The sequence below is a fragment of the Epinephelus moara genome, chromosome 4 (assembly GCF_006386435.1).
Source record: "Epinephelus moara isolate mb chromosome 4, YSFRI_EMoa_1.0, whole genome shotgun sequence".
Classification (NCBI taxonomy): Eukaryota; Metazoa; Chordata; class Actinopteri; order Perciformes; family Serranidae; genus Epinephelus; species Epinephelus moara.
In genome coordinates, this window is record NC_065509.1 from 7,194,237 (window position 1) to 7,200,503 (window position 6,267).

Sequence of the window (6,267 nt, forward strand, 5' to 3'; positions counted from 1 at the left end):
GCACGCCCGGCCTGTTAAATAGCCTGTAACCACTGTGTGACACAAACTCAGTGCTTTGGTCATTAAATAATGTCGGGCTCGGTTCGGGTTCGGACAGAAATATGCTGCCTGTGCCGCACTCTAACACACACACACACACACACACACACACACACAAACACACGGAAAACCGGACATTATCATCAGTTTATAAAACCCCCCCGGACGCCCCGGACAGGACGTGAAAAGTGGACATGTCTGGGCAAAAGAGGACGTTTGGTCAGCCTAACATAAAGTAATAACATTAACAAATAGCGGCGGGGCTTTTACTCACCACAACTGCAGAGGCTCCCAGCTTCATTTGAAACAAACTACATTATAGACGGTCCGTTATTTATTAATCCCTCTGTGTGTTTATATTTTTAATTTATATCCCATTGTCTTCATAAAGTTAACACATTGCATCGTCATTTCAAACTCAACACTTCCTGATTTTCCTTCAAATTAAAAGCCCCTTATAACCTCTGCTGAGAGAATCCCTTCATTTTCTAAATAGGCTTTTATTGTGAAATATAGAACTTTGGTTGTGGAAGATACAGTAGCTTGATAGTTTACATATGGCGCTTCAAATGTAGCTCCTGCCATCTGCTGACGCTTTTAGGTGACTACAACAACATTTTGGCTGGCACGTGAACAGACACAGTGACTCAGAAAGTAATAGAAGAAGTAAAAGTAATAAAAATAGGACAAGAATAACCCAATGACATCACACACGTCGTGAAAGACGACCAGGGATAATTGGTGAGTACCATCGTGCAAGTCACGGCACGATTTTATGACTCCACAATCGTGTAATGTGACATAGTGACTTTCAGAATGGGCAGAAAAGTCGTGTAGTGTAAACCAGGCATAATGCAAGCGCTGAGTCTGACCTGTCTGTCAGCGAGTCCTCCTCCACCTTTTTTTAGACTCCACCGTAGACAACGGCAGCATTTCTCCGACCCACGTAGCGAGCCACAAGCTCCGTGGCTTCTTTCGGACTGATAGGTTTAACGTTATCTCCGTTATTAGAACCAAAAGACAGTCGTTGCTGTTTCGGAGTTGAAGGACCAGCTCTCTAAATGTAACGGAAGTATGGCTTGTAGAAAATGTACTGTAGTATTTGTTGGAAGTAATTAAGTAACTTCTACTTTAAGTACATTTTAAACCAACTACTTTTTACTTTTACTTGAGCAGATTTTTAGATGGGTAGCTTTACTTGTACTTAAGTAGAATTTCATCAAATCATCAAGAATTTTTCAGTACTTTTTCCACCTCTGATGGCCACAACTAAGCTTTATTTATTACTACTTAAACGCCACTTCTGTAACCTGTGTTACACACTTTCTGTCAAAACATCTGTGTTTCTGGTACTGCCACCCAAGTTGGTTTATTAAATTTACCAAAAGGACATTGGTGAGTGCTGGCATTTTTCCCTTTTTCGCTGTTTTTGGCCGTGCACCTTTCGAGGGGATTTATTTTGAGAGTGCTTGCTTCTTTCCTACGTGATTTTGAACTTTGGTGAGTGAGGCACCTCGCCACTTGGACAACATGGCGGGATACCAGGAAATTGACCAACTCACAGAAGCGAGGGCCACTACACTCGCTTTTTCAGACTCCGACTCTGACAGCATTTTGAGCTTGTTCCCGCAAGAAGATGTGCTTTCCTCATCCTACGTTGCTGCGGACTCTATAAAAACGGCCGTGTGTACCCCTGGTTGTCTTCAAAAGGCTACACTGCTCATCGCCATTGGCGCCGCCGTGACGACTTCATGGCCTCCAGTGAGCCTTCTATGGGGGAGTCGGGCAACGAACGCCCGACAGCGGACACCAGGAGACGGCGACGTTTTTTAGAAGCACCCCCAGCCAGGTACCTGACCAGGAAGGCGGCAAGAGACAGGCTACCAGGCGGGGCGGCAGGCGGCACCGGTCACACCGGAGGGACCCAGAGTGTGACTTAAACGTCATTAACCTTTCTAGCAGGCCCCTGTCAGAACACGAGGTGGCTGTCCTCTCTAAAGGTCTGTCTTTTGTTCCCTGTAAAAAAAGCTGATTCATTTAAAACTAGGATTGAAATGTTTAAATTTTTAAGGTCTGTTAAGTTGAGAGCTTTTTTCGATAAGGGTACCTTCTAACCTGCCGTCTCTCTCACCACAGACTTTTGACGTGGAGCCTGAACTCACTGAGGCCACTGGGCCTCATAGACTGAGAGTGAGGAGCACTTTTGTCCCACCTGCCCCTAACCCTTCAGTTACCACATTTTGCAGACTTGTGGAACAGGAGGTGTCCTCTCTAGTTCACGAAAAAGACAAAGTAAGACTGTACTCCAACATTAGTCCTCAAGAAAAACAAGCTCTTACTGACTTATCCAATGACACTTCTGTTGTTGTTCGCAAAGCGGATAAAGGAGGAGCGATAGTCCTTCAAAGCAAAGAAGCATATAGAGATGAAATTTTGAGACAACTTGACAATAGACAATTTTATACTCCTCTGACCTATGACCCCACTGTGAAATTTCTGGGAGAAGTGGACTCTTTCTTAAGCAAGGCTTTAAATGACTCTCTTATCTCTCAAAATGAACATAATTTTCTGTTTCAAAGACACCCAGTACATCCTATTTTTTATACACTCCCCAAGATTCACAAAAGTTGTGTGGAACCTGTGCCTGGACGACCTATAGTAGCTGGTACACAATCTTTGACTGAACCTTTATCTCAATATATTGATTTGCATATTAAAACACTAGTTTTCCAACTTCCTTCGTTCCTTAAAGACACCACTGATTTTTTGAACAAAACGGACTCTGTACAAAATATTGAAGACAGTGACTTTCTTTGCACTATGGATGTCACGAGTCGAAGGGAAGTCCTCACTCCCCCTACTGATTTTTTGTTAAAGATGTCTGAACTCACTTTGAGTAAAAACTATTTTAAGTTTGAAGATTCTTTTTACTTACAGTGTCATGGTGTTAGCATGGGCAGTTCTTGCTCTCCAAACTATGCAAATCTATTCATGGGTAAATTTGAAGAGGACTTTGTTTACCATAACAACCCGTTTCTTCCTTTCCTGAAGTGTTGGTACCGCTACATTGATGATGTGTTTTTTATTTTTTCTGGTACACTAGAACAACTTGAATGTTTTAAAAAACATGTTAATTCCAGGATGCCTTCTATCAAATTTTCTTTGGAGTATAGTTATGACTCTGTCTCCTTCTTAGATGTTTGTGTTAGCAAAGGGGGACGCCTGGAGACCAAAGTTCATAGAAAGAAAATGGACACTAACAGCTTTCTTGACTTTTCCAGTTACCATCCTCCGGGCCTCAAGAAAGGCTTACCTTATAGCCAGTTACTTAGAGTCAGGAGAATTTGTAGTACTGATTCTGCCTTTGAAGAGCAGGCGGTTGATTTATGTGCCCACTTTAGTGCTAAAGGCTATGATAAGAACATTCTTGACAACTGCCTCCAGAGAGTGAGAAAGATTGATAGGAAAACTTTATTAACACTTAAACCATCCTCCTCCAAGACCTCAAACCTGGTCTGTGCGCTTACTTTTTCTGATTTGTCCTATGATGTTAAAAACTGTATTAAGAGACACTGGCACATTCTGGCTAGCGATCCGAATGTAGGCCATATTTTTAAGAACACTCCTATTTTCGCTCAGAAGCGTGCTGCTAATTTGAGAGATCTATTAGTTAGAGCTGATTGTTATGTTCGGCCCCAACATTTTTTGTCCCTTTCACCTGTCAGCAATTTTCCTTGCCACAGTTGCATTCAGTGTAATGCCATGATTAAGGGTGATACGTTTACACATCCCCACTCAGGTAAAAAGTTTAAAGTTAAAGGTAGAATTTCGTGCAAATCCAAGTTTGTTGTGTATCTGTTGAAATGCCCTTGTGGCTTATGCTATGTCGGTAAGACTAAAAGAGAGCTTAAGACCCGTATCTCTGAACACAAAAGCAACATCAGAACCAAAGACGAAAAATCTTCTGTAGCAAGACACTTCACTGCAGCAGGTCACGATGTTTGCTCTTTAAGATTTCAGGGAGTAGAAGAAGTCAAACCACTGATTGCTAATTAAGGGACAGTTACTCAGTGACTTCTTGTAAGTTTTTTTCTGCGCAGTTATGATCTGATTGTGGATTGAGAATGGGTACATACTCTGCCCCTTTATACACACACCGTTGCTTTTCTCAGTGCTTTTCTATATATGCACTTGTGATCTGTTGGGTAATAGAGGGACAGTTACTCAATAACTCTATGTAAGTCTTTTCCTGTAAACTTATGATCTGATTGTTATCCGAAAATTGGGTACTTTATCTGCCCCCTTAAGCACACACATTTTACTGTTGTTCACAGTGCCTTTTTTGTACGAGCAGAACTTATCATGCATATGTATATCTATTTTTGGGTTATCTACTGCTATTTTGCAGTGACACACTTGTTTAAGATTGTTGTATTGTTATTGTGTTTATTCTTTGCCTGTGAGTTGGCACTACATTGTAAGTAAGTGTAAAGTGTCTTTCCACACACCTGCTCTGATTGCTTCGAGCGTACTTAAACGCCACTTCTGTAACCTGTGTTACACACTGAAGAAGACTTTCTGTCGAAACGTCTGTGTTTCTGGTACTGCCACCCAAGTTGGTTTATTAAATTTACCAAAAGGACATTGGTGAGTGCTGGCATTTTTCCCTTTTTTACTTTATATCTGCTCCCATTGTCTTCATAAAGTTAACACATTGCATCGTCATTTCAAACTCAACACTTCCTGATTTTCAAATTAAAAGCCCCTTATAATCTCGGCTGAGAGAATCCCTTCATTTTGTAAATAGGCTTTTATTGTGAAATATTTGTAAGAACTTTGGTTGTGGAGGATACAGTAGCTTGAATGTTTGCCTACGGTACTTCAAATGTAGCTCCTGCCATCTGCTGACGCTTTTAGGTGACTACAACAACATTTTGGCTGGCACATGAACAGATACAGTGACTCAGAAAGTAATAGAAGAAGTAAAAGTAATAAAAATAGGACAAGAATAACCCGATGACATCACACATGTCATGAAAGACGACCAGGGATAATTGGTGAGTACCATCGTGCAGTGTGTCATGTCTGTCGGCCAAGTCACGGCACGATTTTATGACTCCACAATCGTGTAATGTGACATAGTGACTTTCAGAACGGGCAGAAAAGTCGTGTAGTGTGTACCAGGCATAATGCAAGTCCTGAGTCTGACCTGTCTGTCAGTGAGTCCTCCTCCACCTTTTTTTAGACTCCACCGTAGACAACGGCAGCATTTCTTCTACCACGTAGCGAGCCACAAGCTTCATAACTTCTTTCGGACTGAAGTTTAACGTTATCTCCATTATTAGAACCAAAAGACAGTCGTTGCTGTTTCGGAGCTGAAGGACCAGCGTTCTAAAAGTAACGGAAGTAACTGATGGCTTGTAGAAAATGTACTCAAGTATTTCATTACTCAAACAGCAAACTAACACGTTAGGTTACTCGTTACTGCAAAAAGTAGTTGGTTATACCCAACTCTGGTGATGAGCCTCTATGAAATCATGAAATATGCTGGCAATCTCAAGCGCTCTGTGGGCATGATTTGCACGCCTGCAATTAAAAAAAAAAAATCACAACTGATTGTGTGTCCCCCCAAACTTGTCATCAGATATGCACCCATGGTCTGTTGCTCAAAATAATATAACTTAAGTTTATGAAGAGATCAGACGGAGCCCTCTCCTCTCCTCTTATATGCTTTACTCACAAGTGTGTGAATTGACCTGGATATGAAGCGTCCGTAGCACCAACTAATATAACGGTGGTTTCTAAAGAGCAAAAAAGCACCACGCTGCTAGTTGCATATAGGGGAAACACTGTTGCTCAATGGATTTGTTCTGTTTTGGAATACACACTCTTCTTCCAAATTAGTGTTGGTGTATTTTAATATTGAGAACTTTGCTTCGACAAGCTCTCTGTCTGCATCCCTGAGAATAATGCTCAACAACATTGCTCAAAAAGTTGCTCTGTGTATCATCAGTCTAACAGTTGTGTTGGTGAGTCAAAATGAATGAGGGCTGCGCAATATTAGACGAAACTGACAATGGACGATTTTGTATACTGCGATATGTATTGCAATATACAGTGTATTGCAATAACTTGAATAGCTCTATTTGGAAAGAAGTCATCATTTGAGATTTGGAAAGGCTGTATTTGCATGAAATATATATTTTACAATCAAACTGGAAATTAAGA